General features: G+C 45.4%; 1 long non-coding RNA gene across 3 annotated transcripts in view; it reads right to left on the bottom strand.

Moving 5' to 3' along the window:
- Window positions 1-18637, bottom strand: part of LOC137840544 (uncharacterized) — a 30237-nt gene that overhangs the window by 8472 nt on the left and 3128 nt on the right. Inside the window, exon 4 of one of the 3 annotated variants that reach the window (XR_011087276.1) lies at window positions 3388-12832. The exons of the other annotated variants lie outside the window; for them this stretch is intronic. This is a non-coding gene — a long non-coding RNA (uncharacterized lncRNA). Of the gene's footprint in view, window positions 1-3387; window positions 12833-18637 lie in introns of those variants that run through there. 3 annotated transcript variants of the gene reach the window in all.

Raw genomic sequence — 18637 nt, 5'->3', positions numbered from 1 at the left:
AGTTTGCCTACCGGGCAAACAGGTCGGTGGATGATGCGGTCAACATGGGACTGCACTACATCCTGCAACACCTGGACACCCCAGGAAAGTACGCCAGGATCCTGTTTGTGGACTTCAGCTCGGCGTTCAACACCATCGCTCCTGACATCCTCCAACAGAAGCTCATCCAGCTTGCGGTGCCTGCCTCCACCTGTCAGTGGATCACCAGCTTCCTGACCAACAGGAGACAGCGTGTGAGGCTGGGGAGCATCACATCTGACACCCTGACCACCAACACTGGAGCCCCTCAGGGATGCGTCCTCTCCCCACTGCTCTTCTCCCTCTACACCAACGATTTCTCCGCAAGTGACTCTTCCGTGAAGCTCCTGAAGTATGCAGACGACACCACTCTCATCGGACTGATCCAGAACGGTGATGAGACTGCGTACAGACAGGAGGTGGAGCGGCTGGTCCACTGGTGCAGCCAAAACCACCTGGACCTGAACCCGCTCAAGACCGTGGAGATGACAGTGGACTTCAGGCGAGGCCCTTCACCACTTTCACCCCTCACTATCCGCAGTAATACTATTCTCTCATCAGACACCTTCAAGTTCCTGGGAACCACAATCTCTCGGGACCTGAAATGGACCGGCCACATAGACTCTGTCCGGAAGAAGGCCCAGCAGAGGCTGTACTTCCTGAGACAGCTCAAGAAGTTCAACCTGCCACGGGAGCTGCTGAAGACCTTCTACACTGCCATCATCCAGTCTGTCCTCTGCACCTCCATCACTGTCTGGTTTGGATCGGCCTCCAAACAAGACAAGCACAGACTGCAACGGACAATAAGGACTGCAGAAAAGATAATTGGAATCAACCTCCCATCTATCCAAGACAATCCGTGCAAGTAACATCTCAACAGACCCTTCGCACCCAGGTTGCAGCCTGTTTGAGCTACTCCCCTCCAGACGCCGTTATAGAGCTCTGTACACTAAAACCAGCAGACACAGAGACAGCTTCTTCCCCCAGGCTGTCGCTCTGATGAACTCACACCACTCTTAGAGTCTCAGAGTCATTACTGTGCAATAACATCCCGCTTGCCACAACTTTTTTGTCTACACTGTTTGTACTATGTGTCCTCTCTGCATCCATTGCAGCCTGGTCATCCTAGAAGAGGGACCCTCCCATCTGTGGTCTCTTCTCAAGGTTTCTCATTTCCCCTAGCTGGAGTTTTGAGTTTTTCCTTGCCCTCTTGGGAGTTTAAGATCAGGGGGTGTTTGAGAATATCTTTCGTTCTTCACATGTCTTGAGTGTTATTGTTAGTCACCTACATGTTGAAAAGAGGCTGTGATTTACCGAAGTCAAATTCCTTGTTTGGCACGCTCAAACATGGCGAATAAAAAACTCTTGAATCTTGAATCTTATGGACAGAATTTCTAGGTGCAGCCGAGGCGTTGAGCGTGTCCGGTTTGGTGACCTCAGTATCGCATCAGTGCTTTTTGCAGACGATGTTGTCACGTCTCGTCCCCAACTGCTCCACTATGTGTCTGTTGTCTTGGTTTCTGTCTGTGTGCTCGCCCGTCCCCTCCTGTGTGCCCATGATCAGTGTGATTATTCCCACCTGCCTCTCATTACCTGTCGTGTATATAAGTCCTGTCTGCCCCTCACTCCCTGTCGGATCATTGTTAACGTCATGATGTCTTTTTGGTTCCAGTTGCTGTCATTGGTAATGTCACCCTGTCATTTTGTTTCACGTCTTTTTTGGTCAGTCTTGTTGTTAGGTTTTGTTAGGTCATGTCAGTTGCCGAGTCTGTTAGTTTGCCTTTTTAAGTTCACCAATAAACCCTGGTCCAAGATGCACTTGGTCGTCCTGCTCCATGCTCCACCCGATCGTGACAGAATGATCCGACCACCAAAACGACCAGCGCTTGGACCCCCCTCCACCACCAGCTCCTGCTGCGACGCACGATCCACGTCTGAGCAGGTTCCAGCGCCATGGGCTCCACAGCTGCCGTCTAACTTGCTCCCGCGACAGCGGACCCGCGGCCGCCACCAGACTTTGCTCCAGCGACTCCGGATCCACGGCCGCCATCAGACTCGCGGCCACCATCGGGCCTCACCCCGGCGTCACTGGACCCACGGCCGTCGTCGGACTTCTTGCCAGCAACGCCGGACCCGCGGTCGTCGCCGGACTTTGAGCCAGCTGCACCTGGCTCCACGCCCACTGCTGCGGCGCGTGATGGCTCCTGCCGCTACGCACAGCCACGCCTTCTGAAATGCCGCCGATCGCGGTACGGACTTCCAGAGTTGCCGCCGATCGCGGCACAGACTTCCAGAGTCGCCGCCAATTGCTGTACGGACTTCCAGAGTCGCCATCCGAGTGCATTTTATGTTTAGGTTGCCGCCCGAGTGCGGTTCATGCTTGGGTTGCCGCAGATTGCGGTTCATGTTAGGGTTGCCGCCAGAGTGCGGTTTATGTTAGGGTTGCCGCCCGAGTGCGGTTCATGTTAGAATACCCGCCAGAGTGCGGTTCGGTTCCCCAAGTCGCCGCCCGAGCGTGGTTCGGTTCCCCAAGTCGCCGCCCGAGCGCGGTTCGGTTCCCCAAGTCGCCGCCTGAGTGCGGTTCGGTTCCCCAAGTCGCCGCCCGAGTGCGGTTCTGTCTCCCAAGTCGCCGCCCGAGTGCGGTTCTGTCTCCCAAGTCGCCGCCCGAGTGCGGTTCTGTCCCCCAAGTTGCTGCCCGAGTGCGGTTCGGTTCCCCAAGCCGCCGCCCGAGTGCGGTTCTGTCCCCCAAGTCACCGCCCGAGTGCGGTTCTGTCTCCCAAGTCGCCGCCCGAGTGCGGTTCGGTTCCCCAAGTCGCCGCCCGAGTGCGGTTCGGTTCCCCAAGTCGCCGCCCGAGTGCGGTTCGGTTCCCCAAGTCGCCGCCCGAGTGCGGTTCTGTCTCCCAAGTCGCCGCCCGAGTGCGGTTCTGTCTCCCAAGTCGCCGCCCGAGTGCGGTTCGGTTCCCCAAGTCGATGCCAGAGTGCGGTTCGGTTCCCCAAGTCGCCGCCCGAGTGCGGTTCTGTCCCCCAAGTCGCCGCCCGAGTGCGATTCTTTCCCCCAAGTCGCTGCCCGAGTGCGGTTCTGCCCCCCAAGTCGCTGCCCGAGTGCGGTTCGGTTCCCCAAGTCGCCGCCCGAGTGCGGTTCTGTCTCCCAAGTCGCCGCCCGAGTGCGGTTCTGTCCCCCAAGTCGCCGCCCGAGTGCGGTTCTGTCCCCCAAGTCGCCGCCCGAGTGCGGTTCGGTTCCCCAAGTCGCCGCCCGAGTGCGGTTCTGTCTCCCAAGTCGCCGCCCGAGTGCGGTTCTGTCACCCAAGTCGCCGCCCGAGTGTGGTTCTGTCCCCCAAGTCGCCGCCCGAGTGCGGTTCTGTCCCCCAAGTCGCCGCCCGAGTGCGGTTCGGTTCCCCAAGTCGCCGCCCGTGTGCGGTTCGGTTCCCCAAGTCGCCGCCCGAGTGCGGTTCGGTTCCCCTAGTTTTTTTTTGGGACGTCGGGAGCCGTCCCTTGTGGGGGGGGGTTCTGTCACGTCTCGTCCCCAACTGCTCCACTATGTGTCTGTTGTCTTGGTTTCTGTCTGTGTGCTCGCCTCTCCCCTCCTGTGTGCCCATGATCAGTGTGATTATTTCCACCTGCCTCTCGTTACCTGTCGTGTATATAAGTCCTGTCTGCCCCTCACTCCCTGTCGGATCATTGTTAACGTCATGATGTCTTTTTGGTTCCAGTTGCTGTCATTGGTAATGTCACCCTGTCATTTTGTTTCACGTCTTTTCCGGTCAGTCTTGTTGTTAGGTTTTGTTAGGTCATGTCAGTTGCCGAGTCTGTTAGTTTGCCTTTTTGATTTCACCAATAAACCCTGGTCCAAGCTGCACTTGGTCGTCCTGCTCCATGCTCCACCCGATCGTGACAGATGTGGTGCTGTTGGCTTCTTCAAAACGTGACCTCCAGCGAGAGCGATTCGCAGCCGAGTGTGAAGCGGTCGGGATGAGGGTCAGCACCTCCAAATCTGAGACCATGCCCTCTCAGGGTCGCGGATGAGATCCTGCCCCAAGTGGAGGAGTTCAAGTATCTTGGGGTCTTGTTCACGAGTGAGGGCAGGATGGAGCGTGAGATCGACTGGCGGATCGGTGCAGCATCGGACTCTGTACCGGTCTATCTTGATGAAGAGAGAGTTGAGCCGAAAGGCAAAGCTCTCGATTTACCAGTCGATCTACGCTCCTACCCTCACCTATGGTCACGAGCTAAGGGTTTTGACCGAAAGAATGAGATCCCGGATACAAGCAGCCGAAATGAGTTTCCTCCGCAGAGTGTCCGGGCTCTCCCTTAGAGATAAGGTGAGAAACTCAGTCATCCATGAGAGACTCGGAGTCGAGCCACTGCTCCTCCACGTTGAGAGGAGCTGTTAGGGTTTTCCAGGCCTGGAAAACCCTAACAGGAGCCAGATGAGGTGGGTCAGGCATCTCATTAGGATGCCTCCTGGACGCCTCTCTGGAGAGGTGTTCCGGGCATGTCCCACCGGAAGGAGGCTCCGGGGATGACCTTGGACACGCTGGAGAGACTATGTCTCTCGGCAGGCCTGGGAATGCCTTGGGATTCCCCAGGATGAGCTGGACGAAGTGGCTGGGGAGAGGGACGTCTGGGCGTCCCTCCTGAAGCTGATGCACCCAGTACCCGACCCCGGATAAGCGGTAGAAGATGGATGGATGGATGGATGGATGGATGGATGGATGGATGGATGGATGGATGGATGGATGGATGGATGGATGGATGGATGGATGGATGGATGGATGGATGGATGGATGGATGGATGGATGGATGGATGGATGGATGGATGGATGGATGGATGGATGGATGGATGGATGGATGGATGGATGGATGGATGGATGGATGGACTTATCTGGCTAACACACACAGTCAAGGTCGGCTTCCGGCTTCCGGGTTGTTCTGACAGATCGTCGCTCTTCGGACACAAAGTATGGCAGCGGACCAAGAGGTATGTACGGCTTCGTGCACCAACTGCACCCTTCTCTTAGAGAGGTTGTCTCTGCTAGAGGGACGTGTCCGCCAGTTAGAGCAGAATAGTGCGATAACAGTAGTTGCGGCGGACACAGACGCGGGCTGTAGTCAGCCCGCTAGCCCGGTTAGCATTAGCCCCAAGCGGCTTGCTAATCGCGATGAGCCAGGTAAGACGCATAGCCGTCCAAAGTGATCTCGGTCTACTGGCCCTCGCACTTTGGTCATAGGTGACTCCATTACCCGCAACATTACGCTTAAAAATCCAGCCACGGTAATGTGTATTCCTGGGGGCAGAGCACCCGACATAGAAGCTAATCTTAGGGAGCTGACTCGCAATAGGCCTAGTCAACAGCGTAGTTCCAACAACACTAGCTACTCGGACTTAGTGATACACGTCGGCTCCAATGATGTTAGGATGAGACAATCAGAGATCACAAAGAAAAACATAGCGAGGACTTGTGATCTTGCCAGAAAGATGAGTCGGCATCGAGTATTTGTCTCTGGCCCCCTGCCTGTGAGAGGCACTGATGAGAGGTTTAGTAGATTAGTCTCCTTTAATCGATGGATGGCTGGGTTCTGTAAAAAGCAGGGACTGTATTTTATAGATAACTGGTCCTCCTTCTGGGGCCGCCCCGACCTGCTGAGGAAGGACGGCCTTCACCCTAACCGTGAAGGCGCCTTCACTATTTCTAGGAATATAGATTACTGTTTGAGCCACTCATGACAGGTCACTTTAGAGCAGGCCAGGGCACAGGTGATTAGACCACCTGTGAGGATGGGTTTGGAGTCTGTTAAGTTAAAGTTAACTAGCGCTAGGCTAGACTTTCAGCATACACATAGCTCCTCGTGTAGACAGTTTAAATAGTGCTGCAGTACACATAAACACACTTTCTACTGGGGTAGTAGACAAATCCAATCACTCCGTCCCGACCGGTCTTGCTGATGAAACGGTGCCTGTTTTAGATAACCACATGTGTAACAAATACTCATCATCAAATTCCCACGGTCGTTTCATCCCACCGCCCTAATAAACTTTTGAGAGGTGATATTAGGCCTAGAGAACACAATTTTACTCGCATCCCGATTAAAAATCCTTCGATAGATACGCACCCTGATCAACCAATTACACTTAAATTCGGTTTTATGAATATTAGATCACTTCATACGAAAGCAGTTCTCGTTAATGACCTTATCACGGAACATAATCTAAACGTTTTTGGTCTTTGCGAGACCTGGTTAAAACCTAATGAACTGCTGCCACTTAACGAGGCTTCGCCTCCAAATTTTGTGAGCTCGCATGTGGCTCGTCCTCGGAAAAAGGGTGGGGGTGTCGCCCTCATCTCAAATTCTGAGCTTAGATTTAGGCCTCGCTCAATTCACGTATTTAAAACATTTGAAGTTCTCATTGTGCGATCCACTGCGTTACCGTCATTTTATCTTGTTGTTATTTACCGCCCACCCGGGGCTTACTCTGGCTTCTTGGATGAATTTTCAGAAGTTGTGGCTGATCTAGTGACAAATGCAGATAATATAGTTATCATGGGTGATTTCAACATCCACATGAATTCACCGTCGGAACCACTGACTTTGGCATTTCAAACTTTAATCGATACGTTTGGTTTTACGCAAGCTGTACAGGCAGCAACGCATAAGAATGGAAATACCTTAGATCTGGTATTATCCCGGGGACTAGCAACCTCAAATATAACAGTACTGCCATACACTACTGTTCTGTCTGATCATTTTTTAATAAAATTTGAAATTTTAGTTCCTTGTCAAAGGCAAGAGAGCAATCCGAATTATAGCAGTCGTAATTTTAACTCCATGACTGCAACTGCGCTATCTGAGTTACTGTCGCCGGCAACCGCCATGTTTCCCGCGTACAGTGGCTCTATCGATAATCTTACAAATGAATTCAATGCGACATTATTAAAAACCATCGACTCTGTGGCACCGCTACGTCTGAAAACTCGCCGTAGATGGCCAACTCCGTGGTTCACAGATGAAACACGTACGTTTAAACAATTATGTAGAAAGCATGAGCGCAGATGGCGTTTAACCAAACTTGAGGTTTTCCATCAGGCATGGAAGGACAGCCTCCTGAAATATAAAGATGCGCTTATTTTAGCAAAAACTCGTTATTTTTCGCAAGTCATTAATCTTAATAAAAATAATCCTAAATACTTATTTGATACAGTGGCAAAGCTAACTCTGCGCCAGCCGACCCCCGATAGCTCCTTCCACTCAGCTGACGAGTTTATGAAATTTTTTGCTCAAAAGATTGAGTCCATTAGGGACGAGATCAAGAATACCATGCCAATCGCTCCGCCGGTTACTAGCACTGGGGATCATGCAATAACCCTCTCAAATTTTAAAAGCGTGTCCCTTGAAATGCTTACAAAATTGGTTAGTACGGCTAAACAAACAACATGTTTACTCGACCCGCTTCCAGCCAAACTACTTAAAGAATTATTTCCAATTTTAGGACCGTCCGTCTTAAATATAATCAATCTGTCTGTTTCCTCTGGGATAGTGCCAATAGCCTTTAAAACCGCTATTATTAAACCACTACTTAAGCGAGCAAATCTTGACTCGGACTGTCTCAGTAATTATAGGCCAGTTTCAAACCTCCCATTCATAGCAAAACTTCTCGAAAAAGTAGTAGCACAGCAGCTTATTGATTACATGGTCGCTAATAATCGATATGACTCTTTTCAGTCTGGTTTTAGAGCTAATCATTCTACAGAGACAGCACTTGCTAAAGTGACTAATGATCTCCTCATAGCTATGGATTCAAATACGTCGTCTGTATTGTTACTACTTGATCTTAGTGCTGCCTTTGACACTGTAGACTTCGATATTTTATTAGGGCGTCTTAAAAGTTGTGTTGGTATCTCAGGGTCAGCACTAAGCTGGTTCAATTCCTATCTATCAGGCAGGACGCACCGAGTGGTCCATGGTAATACGTCCTCTGAGCTTTATAATGTTACGTGTGGTGTCCCACAGGGATCGGTACTCGGACCGATTTTATTTAATATTTATATGATTCTGCTTGGGGACATAATACGTGAATATAATATTAGTTTTCAATGCTACGCGGATGACACCCAATTATATATGCCGTTATCGATGACAAATCCACAGGACTGCTGTAATCTCGAGGCGTGCCTTGCGGAGATTAAGCAATGGATGTCTCTCAACTTCCTTCGTCTTAACCCGGATAAAACTGAGATGTTGATAATTGGTCCTACTCGTTATCAACATTTATTTAAGGAAACCACTATAACTATAGATAACCGTACTATCACTCAGAGTGATATGGTAACTAATCTCGGGGTAATATTTGACCAAACGCTCTCCTTTCAAAAACACATTAAGAATATAACCAGGGTTGCGTTTTTTCACCTTCGTAATATTGCTAAGATTCGTCCTATCCTCTCGACCGGGGATGCGGAAACTATTATACATGCGTTCGTCACGTCACGCCTGGACTACTGTAATGTATTATTCTCTGGTCTTCCTAAATCCAGTATTAAAAGTCTACAGTTAGTGCAAAATGCCGCTGCGAGGCTGCTCTCACGGTCAAGAAAATTTGATCACATTACCCCAATATTAGCCGAAGTACATTGGCTCCCGGTCCATTTAAGATGTGACTTCAAGGTTCTTCTACTAACCTATAAAGCACTGCATGGCTTAGCGCCTTCATATCTCGTCGACCTAGTCGTTCCTTATGTTCCGTCTCGTAACCTTCGTTCGCAAAACGCTAGTCTTTTAGTTATACCGAGGGCCAAGAAAATGTCTGCAGGGTCTAGAGCATTCTCTATTCGGGCTCCAGAGCTTTGGAATGCCCTACCAATGGATATTAGAACTACTACCTCAGTAGAAACATTTAAGACACGTTTAAAGACACATTTCTATGAGATGGCCTTTAACTAACTTGTGATGGCCGATTTGGCCGGAGTTTGTTCTGTTCTCTCTGCCCACCTCCTCCCCGGCTGGGGAGGGGGTTAGGTGGCTCAAAAGCGGATAACGGCTGGCTGGATTCTCGGGGACCAGTTCGGGATGGGGGAGCTGCGGCTCGGCCCCCTTGAGGACACTGCCAGGACAATCGAGGGCACCTCTGACATCCATTTTTTTTTTCATTGATTTTCATATTATGTATTACTTGTGCACTCTCTGCATCCATTATAACCTGGTGATCCTTAAAGGGGGATCCTTCCATCTGTGGTCCCTTCTCAAGGTTTCTCATTTTCCCCTGGCAGGGTTTTTTTGAGTTTTTCCTTGCCCTTTTGGGAGCTTATGATCAGGGGATGCTTTGAGAATAATTGTCAATTTTGGCTATGTGAAGCCCTTTGAGACTGTCTGTGATTTAGGGCTATACAAATAAACTTGACTTGACTTGACTTAACACACCAAACTATTTGCTCAGACTGAAGACCCTGCTGCCGAAAAAGCGCCGGGTTGTACACAGCAGTCGTCTCACTCAGTTGAAGTCCTGGTTGGAACTATTGCCGGAACTGATATGGTGTTCAGCGTGTATTCCCTGGGAGTATGAAGATTGTTTGCTTTGCATTGTTGCTCATCCTAAGCTTGATTGTATTGCCCCCATTTTGGTTGCAGCCTGTGGTCGGACAGCAGGAGGATCTGGTGTTTGTGCAAACTGACAGCACAGTGCAAATTGGTGGTACAAATTCCTATGGGTGTAACTGTTCACCATACCCACGGTTCGGCTCAAGTTTTGGTTTTTAAGTGACGATTTGGTTCAAACTTCGGTTCAGTTTGACCATTAAAAAAAAATAAAAAACACTTATTTTTTTTAGTTATTAAAAACCTCCGGACAAAATGTCGTGATTTTATTGCAATATTAAGAATATGTGCATGACTCAATTATATGTCATAATCTCATCTCTTTAGACCAGTCCTCATTAATAAGGTACTTCTAATTAACCTCAATTAACCAAGAATACTAAAATAAACATTTGTATTATGATCAGTCTTCTTTGTTACAATAAAATAAGTGAACGTTTTTAAACCAGTCGGAGGTATAACAAAAAAAATCTTTAAAGACCAGTCTATATCGTCTGAAGTAAAATAAAAATCTGACACTGGACTGAGGTAGAGAAAGGATGGATGAAAATAAATTCTTTAAAGATTGGTCTATATTCTTAGGTGAGAGGCTGGATCTCTGTGCTGGTATTAGAATGTCAACTGCAGAATAGAAAACCGTCTCACGAGCAACAGATGTTGCTGGGACTTTTTCTTGCTCTGATTTCAGAGCAAGTTGCAGTTTGAAGGCCTCGCGAATATTTGGCTGCTGTTGTGGTTTCACGGTCTGGGCTGAGTGAGTTCGGTGCCAGCATTTTATCTCATATGCGCTAGCTTGTTCGACATGTTACAGTTCTTTTCCACAGTTTCTTTAAACACAACAAATAACTTTCGTTCGGGTAACGACGCGACCACCATCCTCTGTCGTCTAAATCGGAAATCCAAAATGTCTCCACATGGCCAACCCGAATGTGGCTGGGGGTGCTCTTTCGGATTTGTCTGTCATTGCCGTCAACCGTGTGTGAGGTTAAGTTGCATTCAAGTGCTCCTCGGAATTATGATGTGCACGGCCAAACCACAGTTCAAGGTGACAGAACGGGTAGTTGAACCAAAGTATTTTGAACTTTGGTTTTCTGGTCCGGTTCAAAACCTTTACACCCCTACAAATTCCACATATCATTAGACATTGAGCTGGTGTGACTGATGTTCAGGTTTCACTGAAATGTGCCGCTTTTGAACATGCAATTATCGAGGAATAAAACTTTAATTCTTTGGGATCTATTTACTTTATGCTCACTGGATTTAGTGTTTTGTTGGATTTTGTCCACAATTTAGGGAGCGCGTTATCTGCGCCTCACGGCAAAAGCCATTGCCAATCACCTGTTATCCAATTTACTCACTGTGTGCTCGTTTGATTTCTTCAGATTTAGGAAAATGCTAAGACACTGAAGCACAAATTAGACTTACACAGGTTGGTTGAGTTCAATCACACTTCTTGTTCAAAAAGCTCTGTTTTCAGGAAAGTACAATACAGCGCTGGGCCCTTCAAGAGCAGAAAGTCTCCATTCAGAAAAGGCAATGTTCAAGGTTCTTTGATCAGCTTGTATTCAGTTGCACATTGTGGGCCGAGATTGATGGGTGATGAGTCTTTGGGGTGAGGCAAGTTATGGGCGATTTGGTGTGTGTGAGGGCTGTTGTCTTCCATCCCGTCTTTCGGCCTTGGCGATCATTTTTGGCCGAGTCCTTGGCTGGCTACCTCTGGCACCTGCTGGTTTTATCTCCACGTGACCTTCCTGTGAACATTCTTCTCCAATCTTGGACATACACTGTCGTACCTCATTCTTTCAATTTTGTCATTTTGTACGAAATTATGTTAGCTTTTGTCTGTGACATTAATCTATTGCTGTTCCCTGACTATGTAAAGTTTGTGCTTTTGATACATCATGTCTTTGCTTACGTCATTATATTCTTAGTTTAATCATGTTTCCAACCGTATCTTTTCTTTGTGAGGCAAAATAATTTGCTCTGTGCAGAGCGTTCAGTAGTAAGAAATATATATCAGATCATAAAGTTTATAAAAACCTTTCTCATTACCACTTATCAAAAATATCTAGTTATGTCTTCTTTATTGATTTGGTGTGTAGGTATAATTATATGCTTAAAATGTTTCTTTTAATGATTTAATATGTGAACATACTTGTCTGCTTATGTACTTTATTCAATGAGGTTTGAGCACATCTCTTTTTGTAGCTAGGCAGGACTTTTTGTATTTTGACCCCATTCCTTCAGTTTCTCACTGAGATGTGGATTGACTCTGGTGAGTTGGCTCCTGTCTCTGAACTGCTACCTTCAGACTGTTGTTTTATTTATACACCCAGGTTCGCTGCTTGTCAGTCGCAGAGGTGGTATTGCCATAACACTAAAAAAGCAACAAGTGTCACTTATTTAGTTTGAAATTAGTTGCTTTGAATTTAATCAACCTGATCCTGTATTGTGTGGTCAACTAAAAATTGAAATATTACGGTCTTCATCAATGACTTTACAGTTTGTTGTTTCTGTGTTGGAGTCTGATAAGATTTTAATCATGGGTGATTTCAATGTGCATTCAACCGTCCATCCATGCCCTAAGCATGATTAAACATGGTTGATGATTTTTAATTTAGCGCAATGCATTTCGGGACCCACTCATGAATATACACTGGATTTAGTGCTTTCTTGTAATTTGTTCATAGATAATTTGAGGATTATTTTATTTTTTAATGATTAAGTAAAACAACTGTCCACATTCTTAAGCCAGACATTTCAACAACATTTTCTACCTCTGTTCATTGCATCTGTTCAATCGCACATGAATGAGGGTGATTTTTAGGACACAGTGGAGATGACAAACATTATTGCATGTGCTGGCATTCTGAACTCAGTCACTCCACAGAAACAGATACCAGTAGCATGGCTCAAGGACACCACTTGTGAGGACAGGCATGTACGTAGGTAAAGAAAATGGGGGAAAAAAGATCACCTGCAGAGGTGTAACAGCTGGAGATCCTATCAAAAAGTGTTTAAACTGGAGAGGGTGAACTACTTTTCAGATATTGTTGTAAAAAATGCAAATAATCTAGGCATATTGTTCAAAATCATTGGGTCTGTTTTAAGGGCCATTCCGGGGCACAGCCTTCCTGTGTGAAGTTTGCATGTTCTCCCCGTGTCTGCGTGAGTCTTCTGGTTTCCTCCCACATTCATGGTAGGCCGATCGACCACTCCAAATTGTCTGTAGGCGAGATTGTGACTGTGAACGGTTGTCTATGTGTTCCCTGGAATTGGCTGGCTATTGATTGAGGTGTACCATGCCTACTACCCAGAGACCACTGGGATAGGCTCCAGCACATCCGTAACCCTTGTGAGGATAAAATGTTCAGCTATTGGATAGATGGATGGGTCTCTTTTAAATCCACCCCAATCTACTCTAACTGCAACATATGCTTTATTCAACACTACTAAATCCACAAAGACAGGTAAGATAACACACAGTTTTGGTAGCAATACCAAGACAGGCTTTGTAAAATCAAAAACTGTGATTGTTGACATGTAAGTACAAAAAAGAAACGTAAATAAAAAAAAGGTGGAACAGTTTAATACTCTCTGAGCAATTCCTTTCCATTGTTACTGTTACCCCCTACTGCTCCCCTACCTGTGAAGCGAAGTGCGCTTAAAGTAGCTCCTATGCGTCAAAAACAAAGATGCCAAGTGCTGAGTGCAGAAGAAGTAAAGCACCGTGTTTCAGTTGTGGAGCGAAGAAGTGTGAGGAAATGTTTGCGGGCATGACGAGTGGTCTGGCAGCATGTACAATCCTGCTGCATTATGATATTGAAGTGCATCAGAAGTGCACCTCACTCCTTGTGAATATAATTTTCTTGCTACGGAACATGTTAATTGATATGCCGCTAAAACGTAAAACCTTTGTTTTGTCTCTGTGGTAAAGCTGTCTGCTCTGGTTTGAACGGCGTGCAAAACACTAAACTAATGATGAAGGTGCCAATTGTTATTTGTCCCGAGACAGTGGTTACGCGTGAGCCATCTGAGTGAGTGATCAAATAGTAGTAGAAGACAAAGGAGGGATGCTAATTTAATTATAGTCATTCTTTGTGCTATGGGTTATATTGTTATATTATATGTTATATGTTATACATGTATGTTATATATTATGTTAGTGCACCAACGTTTTGTCATGTAATGTTTGTATTCCCTTAAACACGATGATTACTTTAAATTCTCCATTTGCCCATTAGTGAGTCATTCAGTCATATTTAACTAATAGAAAAAGAACACATTATTCAGTTAATGTTTACTATCCTTCCCTAAAAGGTTCCACTTTTTTGTTCCCTGTCTAGTAGAAACATTTATGTCACATACATGGTGAACAAAAATTTGGCATGGCATAGTTTACTTAGAAACAAAGTTGAGTTGAATTGAGTTTTGAATCCAACTTTAAAACAATGCAGTGCAATAAATTCAGTCAGTCATAATCTCAGTTGTTGTTTATTTACCCTTTTAAGGTGTGAATATACTAGTTAGTGTTATGATTAATGAATTTCCGTCATTATTTTAACTCCAACATTTGTTGTGAATGAGCAAGATCGTGTTGACTTAGGCCTTTCTTGAAATTTGATGCTCCCTTGACCTGACTTGCTTATTTTTTATTTCCACAGTATCTTAAGACTTGCTTGTGACTTGCATATAAGACATTTTGGAAATGTATTGTTTTTAAAATGTGGATTGGATTGAGCAGGTTGGGATCAGTTACCATCATGAATAACTCAGGATTTCTCTTACCCATCTTTCTGAATGGGTTAATTCACACTTTCCCCCTCATCTCAGGGTGAATCTATTCTGTGTTTACACATAACCTGCTTTCTGTAATACCCCTCAGGTTAGATAGATGTGTGGAATCAAATATTCACAGTGTTCGATTTCAGAGGTCCCTAAGAGCCTAACCTAAGAGCTCAGGTTTACACGAAGTGTGCTGTACCTCCTTTCTTGAATACCCTTCTTGGCCACAGAATGCTATACCAAAGGCGGTGATCAGTGTTTTTCACTCATATTTGCTTTTAGTCAGTGAGTTATAATGTATTTTTTATTATCATTAGACCTGGCTCCCGATAGTATTTGCATGTCCACACTGAAGGTACAGTTTTTAACCTCTACCCTGTCTTTCCATAGTTGGCAACACCTACGGTAATAGCCAAGCTCCATGTTCTCACTTCTCACAAAATATCAAGCATTTATGGGCATTGCAGTGCGAGGATATGACATTGTGGTTGTCCGTGCATGTGTGCTTTTTAATGCACTATTCTAAATACTTACTTATTCCGTCTTTCTCATTAAACCTCAGTTAAATGAGTTTTAAATTTAATTTAAAAAGTTACATTGTGAGGCGGCACGGTGGGCCACTGGTTAGCATGTCTGCCTCACAGTTTAGAGGGTGCGGGTTTGATTCCACCTCTGGCCCTCCCTGTGTGGAGTTTGCATGTTTTCCCCGTGCCTGCGTGGGTTTTCTCTGGGCACTCCGGTTTCCTACCGCTTCCCAAAATACATGCTTGATAAGCCGATTGAGCACTCCAAATTGCCCATAGGTGTGAGTGCGAGTGTGGATGATTGTTCATCACCGTGTGCCCTACAATTGGCTGGCAATCAGTTCAGGGTGTCGCCTGCCTACTGCCCAATGACAGCTGGAATCGGCTCCAACACGCCCATGACCCCCGTGGGCACAAGCAGTACAGAAAATGGATAGATGGAAATTAAATTGTACAGTACTTCTAGTCTGCATTTTAGACCCACGAGTTGTCAAAATTAATCCATTACTCTACAAGAAATAAATTATGAATTTAATTTTAAAAATCAAATAATCATTTAGAGCTCTTAACTTGAAATTGTCAAAATTGTTTGAGTTCTGAAGTCCTTCTTAACCGCAGAATAATCTTGGTCGATATCAATTTATATTGATTTTATTTTAAATTATTCAAAACTAAGCACCTGAAAAAATGTTGAATTTGGGTAATTTAATTCTTTTTAAATTTATTTTAACATTATCTTAACGGTATTACAAAAGTCAAAACCGAAAAGGTCAAATAAGCTGGCCTATGTAAATACAGAATAAATGTATTTTTAAAAATAATGTGCTTAGTAGGGCTGGGCAATATGGCTGAAAAATGTTTCTCAATCTAAGTATTTCATATCAGTCTTGATAATTACACCGAAATCTCGATTTTACTCGCTTCGATCCTACACAACTTTCTGTCTAACGCGGATTGGTCATGGACCCCAATTTTTTTGTAATAGATACATTTTCAAGTTGTATTTCAAATGGATGGTATAGGGACGTACAAAGGTAAACCTTAGCGCTAGTGAACAATTTAAAGAGGTTAGAAGTCGGGCTGTTTGACCATTATGACTGCTTTATTACACAGTCAAAGAGAATGGCCAGACACAGTAGTAGAATAAGTCGATGCTTTATTCTCTCTTCCATCCAATTCATATAGCATCAAAATGACTAACTCCATCCGTCTGATATTGTCATCTGCGTATTGCTTCTCATTTAATAAAATGTCAACAGACTTCGACGTATGTGGAGAAAACGGACCCCTTCGGCCAACTCCATGCTCAACCTAAATGGATTATCATGATCGACAGACGAGTGGGGCGACCAAGCCCACCTACCAACCTCCCTTCCTCCTTCTAATAAAAAAAAATGTTTATTAGAAGGAGGAAAGGAGTTTTGGCTCTGGAAGTTCCGGGACATGACTGAGATGTGGTTGGTAATCGTGCGCCCACACAGGAAGGCCGGCGTCGGAATCGAACCTTGCACCTATGAACTGTGAGGCGGACATACTAACCATTGTTTCATCGTGCCACAACAACATGGATTTCACAGCACTCAACAAAACCACAAACCAATGGCTGCAGCAACTCAATGTAACAGTATGACCGCTGCTATTTCAGACGTGAGAAGAAGCAGCAGCAAATAACCGTAATTTCCGGACTATAAACCGCGACTTTTTTCCAAAATTTTGGACCCTGCGGCTTATAGTCAGGTGCGGCTTATATAAGATTGTTTTCGTGATTTTTGTGATGGCTTGATCACTTTTGCTCTTAACACTATTATATACAGTAAAAGCTACAAAACAAATTGACAAATGACTCGTTTTCAAATCAGACGAGTAAAAACTGGTCAAATATTTTTAAAAAAAGATATTAAAAGTGAAGACAATTTGCAATTCTAGTAATGACACGAATTTGATGCACAATTTGTCTTCGCGGGCCACATAGAATGATGTGGCAGGCTGTATCTGGCCCCCGGGCCTTGAGTTTGACACCTGTGATCTAAACTGCTAGGGTTTTTCAGATTATCCTTATCGTATGATTATGTTGGAATGCAACCGGTAATAAATAAGGTAGCTGTCCCATCCTATACAAGGTCGTAAAACACCCCCTGATATGTTTTGACTAGAGCACAAGGGCTTCCTATTCAGCCTACTCTTCCCCCCACTCTGTTTCTCTTAATACATATGTCCTTGCAGTCGGGAGAGTTTAGACCTCCATTCGAACATCGCTGCACGCACAGCGACGAATGGACTCTCCACCTGCAGGTGTCTAAAAGGACTTACTTGTCTCCCGTGTGGTTCTTGCAAAATAAGTTGGAGTGAGCCAATCTCTAACAAACCCTTTCTCTTACTCTGCCATGTGACTCAGAGATTACACAAAGCAGTGGCGCTGTTTGGACCATCTGCATTGTATTAAAGCCCAATCAATCAGCATTTAAATTCAATTCTTGTAACATTTTGCTCACCAAAAACAAGTTTTAATGAATGTGAACTTTTAATGCATTTTATTCAGAAGGTTACTTTGAACCCTGAGGCTGAAATAGCGACGCGGCGTACTTATGGATTTGTATGGCCTCCGGCCTCCATGGGGCGCTCTAGCAGGAAGCAAGAGCGAGACAGGCGAAGAAGAGATAAGCTTTTATACACAAACCGTCATTATGGGGGACAAAAGAAATGCATATGATGCCGCTTTTAAACTAAAGGCAGTCGATGTTGATGACATTGTGTTGTGTTTACTCTGGAGCGTATTTATGGATTTTTACGGCCTCCAGGGGGCGCTCTAGCAGGAAGCAAGAGCGAGACAGACGAAGAAGAGATAATGCGCCGAAGAAGACGTGCTTGTTTGTGTTTTGATCGTCTCGCGCATCACGCACACACCCACACTCGCACTCACACAAAGAAGAGACAGAATGAGATCAAGACAGACATTACTGAAAGGAAGCTTTTATACACAAACCGTCATTATGGGGGACAAAGGAAATGCATATGATGCCGCTTTTAAGCTATACGTGTTGCTCGCTAGTTTAATGTAATTTAGCGCTTCGTGCATGAATAAGATTAGCATGAACAGACCCTCATCACACTCGAAGAAATGCATAAAAGCGACGACGAAAGAGAGACTGAGAAAGTGTGAGGCGAAGGATATCTAACGCTATTCCAATCGGACACTAAGGAGGAAGACTTCGATGGTTTCAGTGCACAGGAGGAAGATGAAGACGGCTCTTTTTTACTTTTACTGGTATTTTTTTTTTTAACCAGCCCTGTTAGTGCTGTGCTACCGTGTTGCTGCTGGTTGCTGCTGTGTTACCGCCGCGTCTCAGTGACTTTTACCGGTATGTTTTATTTAATCAAACCCTATTAGTGCTGTGTTACTTCCGTGTTGCTGCGGTATTACTGTCGCGTCAGAGGCAGTGTTTGGAAAGAAATGTTAAGGTATGTTATTAAAGCTTTAAAAAAACTTTCTGTGTCCAGTCTTTCTTTGCTAATAACTCGCGTGCACACTTCCGCGTTGCTGCGGTACTACTGCTGCATCACAGGCAATGTTTAGGAAGGCATGTTCAAGTATGTTATTAAAACGTTAAAAAGGCTTTCTATGTACTGTCTTTCTTTGCAAAAAAACTCGTGTGCACGTGCGGCTTATAGTCCGGTGCGGCTTATATAAGAAAAAAAAATGAAATATCCCTGAATTTTAGCTG

This window comes from Syngnathus scovelli, chromosome 8 (genome assembly GCF_024217435.2).
Source record: "Syngnathus scovelli strain Florida chromosome 8, RoL_Ssco_1.2, whole genome shotgun sequence".
Classification (NCBI taxonomy): domain Eukaryota; kingdom Metazoa; phylum Chordata; class Actinopteri; order Syngnathiformes; family Syngnathidae; genus Syngnathus; species Syngnathus scovelli.
Note: the sequence above shows the minus strand (reverse complement) of the source record. Positions and strands in the feature narration are given on the sequence as shown.